This window comes from Rhinolophus hipposideros (genome assembly GCF_964194185.1).
Source record: "Rhinolophus hipposideros genome assembly, chromosome: 5".
Taxonomy (NCBI): domain Eukaryota; kingdom Metazoa; phylum Chordata; class Mammalia; order Chiroptera; family Rhinolophidae; genus Rhinolophus; species Rhinolophus hipposideros.
In genome coordinates, this window is record NC_138051.1 from 38,271,801 (window position 1) to 38,286,251 (window position 14,451).

General features: G+C 39.9%; 1 protein-coding gene across 2 annotated transcripts in view; it reads right to left on the reverse strand.

Annotated features, from left to right (window-relative positions):
- INO80 (INO80 complex ATPase subunit) overlaps window positions 1-13,701 on the reverse strand; it is a 108,536-nt gene extending 94,835 nt beyond the window's left edge. The window contains exon 1 of one of the 2 annotated variants that reach the window (XM_081048215.1): window positions 13,584-13,701. The gene's annotated coding sequence lies outside the window, so the exon portion shown is untranslated. Of the gene's footprint in view, window positions 1-2,174; window positions 3,477-13,583 lie in introns of those variants that run through there. The other variant, XM_081048214.1, reaches the window with a different exon arrangement.
- Window positions 13,702-14,451: the final 750 nt, after the last annotated feature.

The window sequence follows — 14,451 nt, forward strand, 5'->3', positions numbered from 1 at the left end:
GAATACAGTATACTAAAACCAATGAGTATACTAAAACTATATACATTTTACATGGGTGAATTTTATACACTGGGAATTATATCTCAAAGAACATGTTAATAACGTATCATTTCTGCAAAGAAAAAAATACAGCTAAAAAGTAAATAATAGTGAAAAATATTTGTAACATTTTAGAGGGTTCTTACAAAATTCTAGCAGTAGTATATATTTCTAGCACACAGAACTAGAGCACCCAGTAGTTTTCTGTTTAAAGAGATTGTTACTATTATTATTCCACTTACAGATAACCAAAATCTTACACATTAAGTAACTTGCTCAAATCACACAATTTAATAGGGAATGGGATTAGAATCCGATAATCTAACCCCTCACCTTTTACCGCTACACCGTAAGACTAGAATATGTCTGAAAAGTTACATCCCAAACAACTAAAGGTGTTTATTTCTGGGAATTGGACTAAGAGGGACCTCTTCTACTTTCTATTTTTTAATTTTAATATTTTTCAAAATTCTTAACGTGCTATTTTTCAAGTGAAAGTTACAAAGATTTTGAAATTGAGGTATAATTTATATATATTGAAGAAAATACAGATATTAAATACATAGTTTGATGAGTTCTGACATATGCACATATCCATATAATTCACACCCATCAAGATATATCAAGAATAGCTCATTACCCCAGAAAGTTCTCTGAGGGCTTTGCTTCTTTCCAGTCAATTCCTACCTCTTGTTCTAGGGGCAATCACTGTTCTGACTTCTATGACCAGATTAATTTTGTATGCTCTAGAAATTTATATAAATGGAATCACTACACGTACACTTTTGTTTTTTTAGTATGTTTTGTACTTCATCCATGTTAGTATATGTATCAGTAGTTCGCTCTTTTTATGCTAAATCGGATTCCATTATAAGAATAAATATAACCAAATTTATCTCTTCACCTATTGATGGATATTTAAATTTTCATTATGAGAAACCATCAAATAATTTTCCAAAATGGTTTTACTATTTTACCCTCCCATCAACAAAGAATTCCAGTTGCTTCCCATCTTTGCCAACACTTAGTGTTGTAACAGTATCTCAAAATCACGGTGGTTTTAATTTGTACACCCTACTGACTGATGAAGTTGAGCACCTTGCAATCTGTATAATTTCCTTTGTGAAATGTGTGTTGTTGTTTTTTACCACATTTGAATAAAATTGTAGAGTTATTATTGATTTATAGGAGTCCTTTACATATTAGGTTGGTTCAAAAGTAACTGAAGTTTAAAAGGTTAAAATTAAAGGCAAAAACCGCAATTATTTTGCACTAACCTAATAAATAGAATGCCTTTGCCAGTTCTATGTGTTACTACCACTATATGTTCATGGACTGGAATATTCATTATTAAGATGTCAATTGTCCCCTAATTCATCTCTAGATTCCCAGGCAAATCCCAAAAGGGTTTTTGAAGAAACTGACAAACTCAGTCTAAAATTTATATGGAAATACAAAGGACCTAGAATAATCCAAACAAGTTTGAAAAATATGAACGTTAGAGTTTATGCTATCTGATTTCACGACTTACTGAAAGTTATAGTAATCAAGAGAGTACTGCATTTGGCATAAGGATAGACAAATAAAACAATGGTACAGAATAGAGTTCAGAAAGAAACCCGAAGTTACATGGTCACACTGATTCCTTATAAAGGCACTAAAAAATCCAATAGGGAAAGGAAAGTTTTTCCAACAAATACTGCTGGAACAACTGGAGATCCATACGGGGGGAAGAAACTGAACCTCAAAACCCTACCTCATACCATACACAAAAATAAAGTTGAGAGATAAATCACAGACTTAAATGTAAAGCTAAAATGATAACGCTTCTAAAAGAAAACATATTTTTATGACCTTGGAGTAGGTAAAAATTTATTGGATAGGACACAGAAAGCACTAACCATAAAAGAAAATGTTGATAAACTGACTTCATCAAAATTAGAAACTTCTACATAAAAAAAAGTACTAATCATTCCTAGCTTGTTTTTACTCTTTATCCATGTGCAAGGGTATTAAAAAAATCACTCTGCAGAGGGCGTTGCAAATAATATGCCATCAGGCTAAGTGGCCACCTTTGCCAATTCCACACCAAGTAAAGATGCAAATTGCCTCTAACACAAATGTCATAACCTTACCAGGATTCTCATGGAAGTCTGATGGGCTCCAAGGCTACCCAGAATTATTCCAGAAGATCCTGGTCCACTTTCTCTTTCGCAGCTGAGATTAGGATTCACTTTCCAACCATGGCCCTTAAAAGTATTATTGTGCTTCTCCAGCACCAACCTATGGGAAGACACTGAAAGTTCCCGTAACATACGCTGTGCTTAACCAGTATCCTTTACTGAAAAAAAATAAGCAAAAGAGTCTTTATTAACTTGCCAATATTTTAAGGAAGCAACAGTTTATTGAATACTTAACGGGTAAATAATCCCCATTTCTCTTAATTCTCTTAGTTGGACCTGTATCATTGAGACTGTCCTTTACTCTAGGTCTTTCTGCATTACATTATTATCTGTTGTTTCATAAGGAATCATATGCGATACCAGAAATTGTTGGAAGTCTTAGTATCAGAACGCTTTCCTTTGGTTTATAATGCGGATGCTTGTACTAATACACAAAGCACATGAAAACCGCTTTTCTTTGGTTTCCTTCTTTAAAAATCACAAATTAAAATGAATTAAATTAGCAAAACAAATAATACAGGGGGGAAAAATAATTCAAATGCCAAAAGAAAATTAATTCTGATAGTATAAATATTGATAAGAAACAATGAAATACTCATTTAAATCACTTTTTCCTAATCAATAATATTAATTTGTATCATTCCATTTAGTTAAAACAAAGGTTACAACGACTTCTTTAGTTTGCTAAGTCTAAATCATTAAATTATCTCTTAGCAATTATGCAGAAAATAATTGGGGTAAAGTTTTTCAGGAATATTCTGAGAAAGAGTAAGAGTAATTAGGTTTGATAGGGTATTCATTTCCTGCCCACCATCAATTATACAACTTGAACAAAAACAAGTTCAATGGCTCAGCTAAAAAACATTCCTGCATTCCCTGAAATGTTTAAAATAATCTAGGCCATAAAAGAAAAGTTCCAAGCCAGCCTCAGCTGCAAGTAAAAACTCTAGTTCTGGCCCTGATGGGAGGAGAGGACCCAATGCTGAATAAACGCACACAAGTGTGAGGGGATTCTCTGTCCTAAGTAGGAGCTTTAATAGTACGAGCTCATTTAATCCTCCCAATGATTCACATCTCATTCCCATTTAAGTTTAATAACTTGTCCAAACAAGAATCAGAACTCAGATCTATTACCACTGGCTCCAAAACCCCATTCTTCACCATCAGACTCTCCTATAACCAAAATAAAAAAGTGTCATGACTAGGGTGACATACCTCCTAGTTGGTTTGCCCAACACAGTTCAAGCATGTGCCTGTTATCCTAAGCATAATTGCTAATATTTGCTCTCCCTTTGCTTTCAAAAGTATTCACATTTGAGTAACAAATTTTTGGTTGCCCTACACATGGCAAATAAGAGATAAATAAATCACAAAGCAATCTTGAAATATTCTAGTTGAACCAAAACTTTCCATTCAGACTGAACATTTACTATGAGACTACTATGTACCAGACACTTAATTTAAACACGAGGAGGAAAAGACCTTGCCCTCAAGGAGAAGAGGCTGACAGAGCCCTCTACATGGAGGCCAGAAACAACCTGCTCAACCAAAGGGATCACTACAAGGGCATGGGAACAGTCTAGCAAATTAACAAGCCCAGAGTTTACCCAAAGCACAAAGTTCCAGAGGTAAAAATAACACCTACATTTTAAATGGAATGAAGAACTCTTAGCTTTAAAAAAAAAAAAAAAAAAAAAAAAAAGGCCCTTTCATAAATTTCAAAAATGGCCAAAAGAAAATATTGTGGCCTACATCACAGGTATATTGTGATAAAGAAAAAAATGCTTATCCATTCTCCCTTCCCTACTTTTCATCCTTAATGAAATCGGAATATTATACCAAAAAAATACGTTACCAAGGTCAAAAAAAAATCAATTACAATGCATTTGCTTTCTTCTAGGAAAGAATCATTTCAACTTCCTAGAAGATTACCGTGTTTCCCTGAAAATAAGCCCCATTTAAGATCATCAGCCAGACGGATGCATTTAGAATGTTACGACGATGTTCCAGATGACATGACTGTATTTGAATAAATGTAGATTGCTGTACATGAAAAAATAAGACATCCCCTGAAAATACGCCTTAATGTGTCTTTTGAAGCAAAAATTAATACAAGACCTGGTCTTATTTTGGAGGAAATACGGTTTAAGACCTGGTCTTATTTTCGGGAAAACATGGTATCTTTACCAAGATGGGAATAAAAACGTCTTATCAGAATAATAAAATAGCCTTACTAGCACAAATGCCTCCAGGGAGTTCTATAGTAGTCACAACAGAGAGGATTTGGTCAAACAAGTGTAATCCCTATTTATTAAGCATTTAGAGTCTAAATATTACTAGCTCAAAAAATCCAAAAGTGATGAAATGTTTCCAGAGGTAGATGATGGACCTTTCACATGGTAATTAAAAAAAGAATTTTTTTTTTTTAAGTTAGGCTATGTTAGAGGTCCCCAGGCTATATATTTCATAAGTCTTCTGGTGAAAAACACCCAATCTGAATTAATAATAATTTATCAAAAATTTGAAAACAGCTAAAAATCCTTCTTACTTAAGAACCAGTGATTTCAATGACTTTCTCTGCTAGATCCATGAAAACAAGTTACCTTTTTCAGGGAATGAGATAGCTGAGAAAAACAATGCTCCTGTAAAGAGATAAAGGACTGAATTCTCAGCCCAGAGAATCTTGATCAACTCAGTTCCTTACTCAGCAAGAGGAAAATAACATTAGCTTACTTGATAGTTACTTGTGAAAAATAAAGATCCCACAAAATACTAGGAAAAATTAGTTATCAGTTCTGTATAGTTAACCCTGCATTACTACATGAGTGACGGTGAAAGATTATTACTGAAAATCAAAGGACATCCATAAATAGCCAATAGTCCAAAATTCACTTTTATATTTACTCAAAGTTTTCCTATACTGAAAGTCAGTTTTCATTTGGGGAGTGAACATACTAACTGGTGTGGGTGTTCTTAGTTATGTAGAATTGTGTTCTCTACAGGAAGTCTAAGAAATCAAAGTTCAGGTAATTCATCCTAAGGAAAAACCACCTGTATATAAGCATGAGTTAAATTGTACACTAAATGGGCCTTTTCGTGTGTGTGTTCTGATCAAGTTTGATTTTTTTTTTAATTAAAGTTTATTGGGGTGACAATTCTTAGTAAAGTTACATAGATTTCAGGTGTACAATTCTGTAATACATCATCTATGTACCACATTGTGTGTTCACCACCCAGAGCCAGTTCTCCTTCCATCATCATATATTTGATCCCTTTTACCCTCATCTACCATGTCCCACCCCACCCCCGCTTACCCTCTGGTAATCACTAAACTATTGTCTGTGTCTATGAGTTTGCTTCTTGCTTTTCAGTCTTTGGATACTTTAGTCACTTAGATATGTGATGATTTTACTAACACCAAATATCATTATTCTCTTCACTATACGGTCTACACAATTTGAACAATGCAGGTATGTTTACTTCAGACTAGGTGCTCAATAAACATTTCTTAAAGTTAGATTTTCCTCCATTCAAGAAGCTTCAGAAGTGCGGAGGGAGGCTCCATGACAATGAATTCCAAGTGGGAATCCAAATTCTTTGAAAGCTGCTGTAATAAGGCGGCTATATACACACATTCTATTGAGAACCAGGTGCCAAATGTTTTATATGCACGTGCATTTTATATATGTAAACTCATTTAATCAATCCTTTTATAACATCGAGAATATTATTATAACCTCCATTTTACAGACAGCTTATTTAACCCACCCATGGTCACACAGCCAGAAGTGGCAGAGCCAGGATTGGAATCCAAGAACTCCAAAGTCCCAAGTAATAAAGTGCTCCAACATTGTCTGAAGGACCTCCAGAGGGCCTAGGGCAGTACATTCATTTATTCAATCATTTATTTAAGGTCAATATAGACACTTAAATGCTGATGTTATATTATGGATTATAATCCAACGCTGCGTTGTTTATTCTGCTGCTCAAGTGGTTCCGGTTTTGGCCACTGGGAGCTCTTTCAGTGGGTTCCTCTGCTCCTTTGACATGTGCTCATGAATGTGGGGTTGTGGTTGTTGTGTGGTGGTGGTGGTTGGAGCACTTCCTTACTTTCTGGCATTACAAGATGATCCTGGCTCATCTTGTATATTTCCTGCCCCAGTTCTAGAATCCGCCATTTCTCCAGAGTTCTAGTTCCGTTCATTGGATAATGGTATTAGAAACCAAGATCTAGGTACTAGGTGGGCTCCTGGGTTTCTTTTAACCTTCTCAGCTGACAAGAGCGGATATATATATATATATATATATATATATATGTATATATATATATATATATATATATCCGAGTATGTACACAGACCTGCAAATATTTCAATATGTCAACATCTGTATCTGTATTACGCTGAACATGGGTTCATACGCATGTCTCCGACTCTAATCCATTACTACATGGATCATTCTAGCCTATCTGCTTATCTGTAAATTCCCACTCTAACAGTGAAAAGCTTGTCTCCCACCATGCATTTACTTAATTGTTCAACTGCAGTATACATGTATGTAAGTATCAGAATTGACCTGAACCCCCATGGGATACAACTTTATCAATCAGACTACCGTGCTTACGTGAGGTTCCTTTGGTCTTAGATTCCACTCATTTCCAAGGTTACTTAGGTCAGCACCATCCTCCTCCCCTCGAGTAAGGTTGTTTCATACATTTGTAATATAATTAGATTCTCCTGTCATAGTCTACATTCCTTCCTTGGATCACTGACCTCCTAAATGATTTTTGCTTAATTTGCAAACATTAAAGTTTACTTTTTGTGCTATAAAGTGCTAATGCATAATGCCATGTATCCACCATTGTGGTATCCAAGAGAACAGTTTTTTCAAGCAGCATTTTAACGGAATTAAATGGTACTACAATCCTCGGTGAAAGCAGCATGGTAGGGTAGAAAGAGAAGCTGAAGTCAAGAGCTGTGAGTGTAACGCTAATGACAAGCCATAGGGAGACCTCGGGACCATGCGTGATCCTCTCAGGGTCCCAACAGCCTCATGGTAAAACGAAAGGGTTCAATTAGATAATAACATATAGCATTTATTCAACACTTACTATGTGTCAGGGATGGTGCTAAGCACTTCAGAAGGATTATCTCATTTATTTCTAACAACTCTCTATATAAATAGATACTATTATTATCCCCCATTAAAAAGATGGAATTAAGGCTTAACTATTCACTGGCACAAGACCACCCAGCCAGGAAGTTGTAGAGCCAAGCTTCTAGAGTAGGAGTTGGCACAGTATGGCCTGCAGGCCAAACCCAGCCCACTGTCCATGCTAGTACATCCTGACAAGTACGAATGGTTTTTACATTTTTACATAATTGGAGGGGACCTTATTTTGTGACACAGGAAAATTATATGAAATTACAATTTCAGTGCCCATAGATAAAGTTTTATCAGAACATAGCCCCACTCATTCATTTACATCTTGACTATGGCTGCTTTCACACTACAATGGCAGAGTTGAGTAGGAACAACAGGGAAGCACGACCAGCAAGGCCTAAGATTTATTATTTGATTCTTTACAGAAACTTTCCCACTGCTCTAGAAGTCTGGTCTACTTATTATATTCTAAGAATGATTCTTAAAAGAGCAATCTAGGGGCGCCGGTTGGCTCAATGGTTAGAGTGCAGTGCTCATAACACCAAGGTCGCTGGTTCGATTCCCACATGGGCCAGTGAGCTTTGCCCTCCACTACTAGACTGAACACAATGACTTGACTTGGAGCTGAGCTGCCCCCCAACTAGATTGAAAACGACTTGATATGGAGCTGATGGGTCCCGGTAAAACACACTGTTCCCCAACATTCACCAAACAAAACAATTTTAAAAATAGCAAACTATTACTAACATTAGAATGATATCATGGACAGAAATAATTTAGAGCCTGAATTAAAAAATTCTATGTTGTAAAACACCACCTCTTTGTTATAATCTTAAATAGAAAGATATTTCTATTAACATTTACGGGTATTCATTACATAAACGCAAAGTTAATGCACAATAACTATTTTCTTTATTGATGTATTCTTCTCTGCCTTACCTACAAATGAGATATCTTCTACTCATAATAAAAAGGTTCTGATTTCCATACTTTATAAATTAAAACTCTAGATTAAACTCTTGATTATACTGTCAAAATAAAACAGCACTTATAATTACGTATAGCTAACACTTGAGAGCACTATGTGCCAGGTACCATTCTAAGTACTTCTGTGTAGTCACTGATTTCTCACAATTATCCTCTCTGAAGTAGGTACTACTATTACCCTAATTTAATAGATGAAGAAATTGAGGTTTAAATAGCTTTCCAGAGGCCACACAGTTAACAAGAGGGAGAGCTAAAATTCGAACCCCGGTCATCTGACTCCAAGATCTAAAAGCGGCTGGGCTACCCTACTCTGCCACTGGATTACAATGCTTCTGTTAACAAGGCAGATTAGGGCCTTGAAACAGAATGTCTCATTAAAAAAAAAACCACCACAAACCTAAGTACTAGTAATTTGTATCAGCACCTCAAGAGAAACATTTGAGTTTATACTTCTCCACGGCACTGAGAGTTTGCGTAATTGTGTGTTTATCTTTGCAGAGCCTCTGCACTCTCCATACATGTAGATAGAACTGTATTCACTGCACACCCCCAGAATCTATCACAGTCCCTTGGGTGTGGCAGATGCTCAACAAATGGTTACTAGGAGGATCAAAAAGCAGTCACTAGGTGTTCGATAAATCTTTACTGAGTGAATAAATAAGGCATTTCATAAACTATTAGGTACAAGTATCGTTAAATGGTTCGTTTTGGTGACCTGAAATAAACTAGAGCTGAATCACAAGTCTTTGGCTTTGTAATCCTTAAATTATATCTGGTCTGTTCTTGAACCTTAACCACTTTCTGTGCTAATATGCTTCATAAACCAACCACTCACTATTCACGCCCTGACAAACAATATTCATCTTTCAAGCGATTTCTAATTTTCCAGGATTATTATTCATGTTTTTCTTAATTCAATACAGTTTAGTCATAGTCCATCTCTGTCTTCATCATTGCATTGTAGAGTCAAATTTCTTTATCTTCATACAAAAGCCTCCCCATTACCTTCATCATTTACACTGCCATTTTCTGGAAACTTCCCTCCTGCTTAATGTGCTCTTCCTTGAGGTGCAATAATTAGAATCTACTCAATAATCTAAGAGTGGCTGTATTGTGGTTTCATACCAAGATAATGCAGTAAATTTAAAAATTTTTACTTTTCATACCTCTCTTAGGCCTTTCTGGCAACATTCTCAGAGATAAACTGACCATTTGGCCTAGCTTTCTTTTTACCATATTGATGGTCAGTAGCCATTTTTCTGTTCATAGACAAAGATATGAGATTTACCCAGTTTAACCTAGCTACTAACTTCTTACCCAGAAAAGCTAGCTGTCACATGCAAACCTGGAGACACTTCATTTGTTCTTTAATAAGAAATGAGAATAGTTTTAGTACCATTACCAAAAGCTGAACTCTGTACTTGAACACCCTGAGAAAACCCTATGTGCCATACATGCTCTGCTATTTTGTAGTTAATGTCATTTAATCTCAGAAGTGAAATTACCACAGATAAGGAGAACTGAAATGCAAAAAAAGTCCAATAACTTACCCAGTGGTAAGCAGGATTCAAACCCAAGTCTTTTTAATGTCCAAAACCAATGTCTTTCCATTATACTACCAGGTTTCTCTTTAGCTAAACTATAACTTGATTTTCCCATAAGAAGTCATGTTCAGTTCATCTTCTTGTGAACATGAATTTGAGTTAACAACCCTACGTCTTGCTATGGAGACCACTGGCTTGACCCATATGAACTTAGTTTTATGTGTACAAAGCCCTATAGGGCAGAGGCTCTTAAACTGTGAGTCTTAAACTATGGGTCCATGAACTTAGATGGAAAAAAAATTTTTTTTTCTATTATTTTTCTAGACATATTGCACCAAATCTTAAGACAAAGGACACTGGACATTAAGAAAGAGGTGCACCCCAGTCTTTACAATCTAGTGCAGTTACTTTTCTTCTTGTGTGTACTCTGCTAGCATTATTGCAAAGATGGAAAAAAATTTACATCCTTATTTTCACTAACCTATAAGTGAAGTAGTTACTTCCTTCAAATCTGAATGTAGGCAGCACACCACATATGAGCAGGACTATCACTAGCTGTTACTTCATTCAGTAATAAAAGCAAATTTTTCACATCATAAATTCTTTAACTACATGAACTACATTTTATACATTTAAAAGTCATATTCTGGGGCTGGCCCGGTGGCTCAGGCAGTTGGAGCTCCGTGCTCCTAAATCCGAAGGCTGCCGGTTCGATTCCCACATGGGCCAGTGGGCTCTCAACCACAAGGTTGCCAGTTCAACTCCTGGATTCCCGCAAGGGATGGTGGGCAGCGCCCCCTGCAACTAAGATTGAACACGGCCCCTTGAGCTGAGCTGCTGCTGAGCTCCCGGATGGCTCAGTTGGTTGGAGTGCGTCCTCTCAACCACAAGGTTGCCAGTTCGACTCCCGCAAGGGATGGTGGGCTGTGCCCCCTACAACTAGCAAGGGCAACTGGACCTGGAGCTGAGCTGCGCCCTCCACAACTAAGACTGAAAGGACAACAACTTGAAGCTGAATGGCACCCTCCACAACTAAGACTGAAAGGACAACTTTACTTGGGAAAAAAAAAAAACAGTCCTGGAAGTACACACTGTTCCCCAATAAAGTCTTGTAAAAACCAACCAAACAAACAAAAGTCATATTCTAAGAAGGGGTTCACAGGCTTCTTTAGACCCCAAGGGGTCCATGGGGTCCATGACACGTAAAAAAATGTAAGAACCCTGCCTGCTCTAGAGCCCATCACACAGGTTGTCAATCTTTGGTAGTGAAGGTTTATAAAGGCGTGCGTCAGTTTACTCACTGTCCTCTAGTCCATTCAAAATATGGACAGCATTTAGTCCCAGTGATTTTTTCTATCTAAGGTTGTCAACTACATTGACTATTACTGATCTCCTGTTTCTGACCTAACATATAGAAATCTCTTATGTACTTAGTAAACACAGGCATTAAGCTTTTTTGTGATCAATTTTTCAACCCTAAGCAAACCTACTGTATCATGATTAGCAAGTGTATCCAATGCTTCCCTAACTAAATTTCTGACTTAATGTTCAGCCATGGTCTGAAGGTCTGTGTCCCACCCAAATTCCTAAGTTGAAATCCTAACCCCCCAAAGCAATGGTATTAGGAGGTGGGACCGGGGCCCCCATGATTAGGATTAGTGCCCATAAAAAGTGTGTAGAGTAAGTATTAACAAACATGCTTTTCTCATCTTCTGCATGTACAGCCTACCCTAACAAAATTCTTATACTTAAGACCCAACTTTAAAATTTGTCATCAAATTCACTTATTTTCCTGTTCAAACTGAAAGTTCCCTATGAACCCTATCCCGCTCTGACCAGTCTAAAATTCACTGCATCCCAGCATTGATATTTTGTGTGAACATGTATGTTGAAATGTCAAATCCCCAAGCCAGTTTTAATCTTCTTGTGGGCAAAAGAGGTGTCCATTATTCTTCTCCTTGCCCTATCTCTACACGAGGAACAGCAGTCGAAAGCTGTCATACCTTCCCTCAGTAGTACTTAATAAACTTTCAATAAGTGACGTTATCACACCACAGTTTGTAGTCTGTTGCTTAGACAATCACATTTGCACCTTGATGTACTCAAAATGTTTTTATTAGTCATAAACTTTTAAAATCACATTTGTGCTCTTTACAATTATTTCCTATCAAAAGACACAGATCTTTTAAAAATGGTTTGGAGTCTTCTGAAACAAAAATGTAGAGGATAAGAACACCGTTAACTAAAATAATGGAATTTAATCCTTAAAAACACAATTAATTCGGTATGCAACCAGTAGGTATGCAGCAACTTTTACCATACATAATCTCAAATTGTTTTCTGGGAAGAGCTTGTGAATTTCAAGCATAAAACACAATCTGAGCGGAATATTATTGGGCAATAAAAAGGAACGAAGTTCTGCCACATGCTCTAACCTGGGTGAACCTTGAAAACATGTTAAACGAAAGAAGCCAGTCACAAACGGGCACATATTATGTGATTCCATTTATACAAAATATTCAGAATAAGCAAATCTACAGAGACATAAAATAGATTAGCTGTTAGGGGCTCAGGGGAGGAAGAACGGGGAGTGACTGCTAAAGGGGCTTCTTTTGGGGCTGATGAATTAGACAGCGGTGACAGCTGGACAACTCTATGCGCATACTAAACATCACGGAACTGTACACTTCAAAAGGGTGAGTTTCTTGGTATATGAATTATACATCAATAAAGCAGTTACTTTAAAAAATGAATTGGAAAGCCCTCACAGTGAGAATTTCCCTGGGAGGACCTCACGCAACTCACTGATGGGAAAGGTAAGCCGGTTCCCTGTGATAGCTGTTAGCGAGGTCAACCCCCTCGTTCCCTCTCCCATTCTTACCAACAAGTACAGAAACATGAAACCAGACAGCGTACGAATCAAAGGAGAATTCGGCACACTTGGCCGGTAACTAAAATAACGAGTGCCTTCGCAGGCTCTATCGCTCCTAAACTGTAGGGGGCTTCCACCCTCGGTGATTACGGAAGTAGTTTTCATCAGGAAGCTCCGGAGGGAATGTCAAACAGGATGACACCTGCCTAGCCGCCCTACGAAAGCCGAAAAGACCAGACAGAGTATCACCTACACGCGGAGTCTGTGCACGTGCGGGGCTGCACCCACCCAACACCAACACGCAGCAGGCACCGCTCGTCCACACCCCGACTGACTCCCCACTACTGAACACGCTCTCTGGCCCTTAGATCTCATTGGCTCAAAAGGACAGGTATAATCCTCAGAGTTCACACTCGAGCCCCAGCAGCCCCCGCCCTGCCCCACCCCACCCCCAAACCCACACACGTGTTAGCCCGACACCGCCCCACCGGGTCCCACGTGCACCGGGTCTAACACTCCCCACGTGTGGGCGCCCCACGGGCTTCCTCGGCTGGCTGAGGTCATCGCGTGACCCCGGGTCTCAAGAGATACGAGAGGGGACGGACGAGGCCCAGGTCCCTGAGGTCCCAACCCTGCCTAGGGTTCACACCCATCCTCCCCACTAACCCCACCAAATCCCAGGGCCGGGGGCTACGGCCCCTTTAAGACGCGGCCCAGTCGTCGCCCGCAGAGAGGGGCGCAACGGGGCCTACACGACCCCCCCTCCGTTCGCCTGCCCACGTCCAGTCGCCTCACCTCGGGCCGCCGGGCCCCGCCGCCGCGGCGGCGGCGGAGGGGGGGCGGGGTGCGGGCGGGGTCCGGAGGGGGGGGTCGCCCCGCCGACGATGGAGCCGCGGTTCGCTCTCCGAGGCCGTGGGACGGTGACTGCGTTGAGCGTGGACGCTCCTAGCCCGCTCCTTCGGCGGCTCCTGGGACCCCAAGATGGCGGCGGCGCTGAGGCGGCTGCGGGCGCTGGGCCGGCGGCGGCGGCGGCCACTTTCACTCACTGAGAGGAGCGGAGCAGGGACACGGGGAGCCATGGCGGGGGGGAGGAGAGGCGCCATAGCCAGGCCAGAACAATCGAGCCGCTACTCAGCTGGCTTACCCCCGCCCCGCCCACGCTCACTGCTAGTCTCCAGCCCGTGGCTGTCCGCAGTGCCGCTGCCGTCGGCCTCGAGCACCTCGCACCCCGCCGCTGCTGCCTGACGCCCCGCGTGGACCGGGGTTCGGGGGGAGTCTAGGATCCATGCTATCTGAGTGCAGATTGGTCGGGGCTGGGACTGGCGAAGATTGCCGAAAGGCGGCGGGGAGGAGGAGGAGGATGTCGTCGCTAGAGTGAGCAAGCAGATCTCGCGGGAGCAAATGTCGCGAGACCTCTCCAGGCCTGCAACCGCCGAAGAAAGGTTACTTTTCCCGGAAGTAACGTCAATCGAAACGGCCCAGGATCCTGGGAATATTCGTTCCCGCAGGCGGGAGGTGGGAGGGTTCTTGTGATGAGTGTGTTAGGGGCTACCTAACCCTGGGGAGATGCACTGGAGGGAAAGCACGGATCCGAGTGTGATGTTTTATCCTGTTTCTGGAGCCTTTGGGCGGGACTGTACATAGAGGAAGTGCCCGCTCTGAA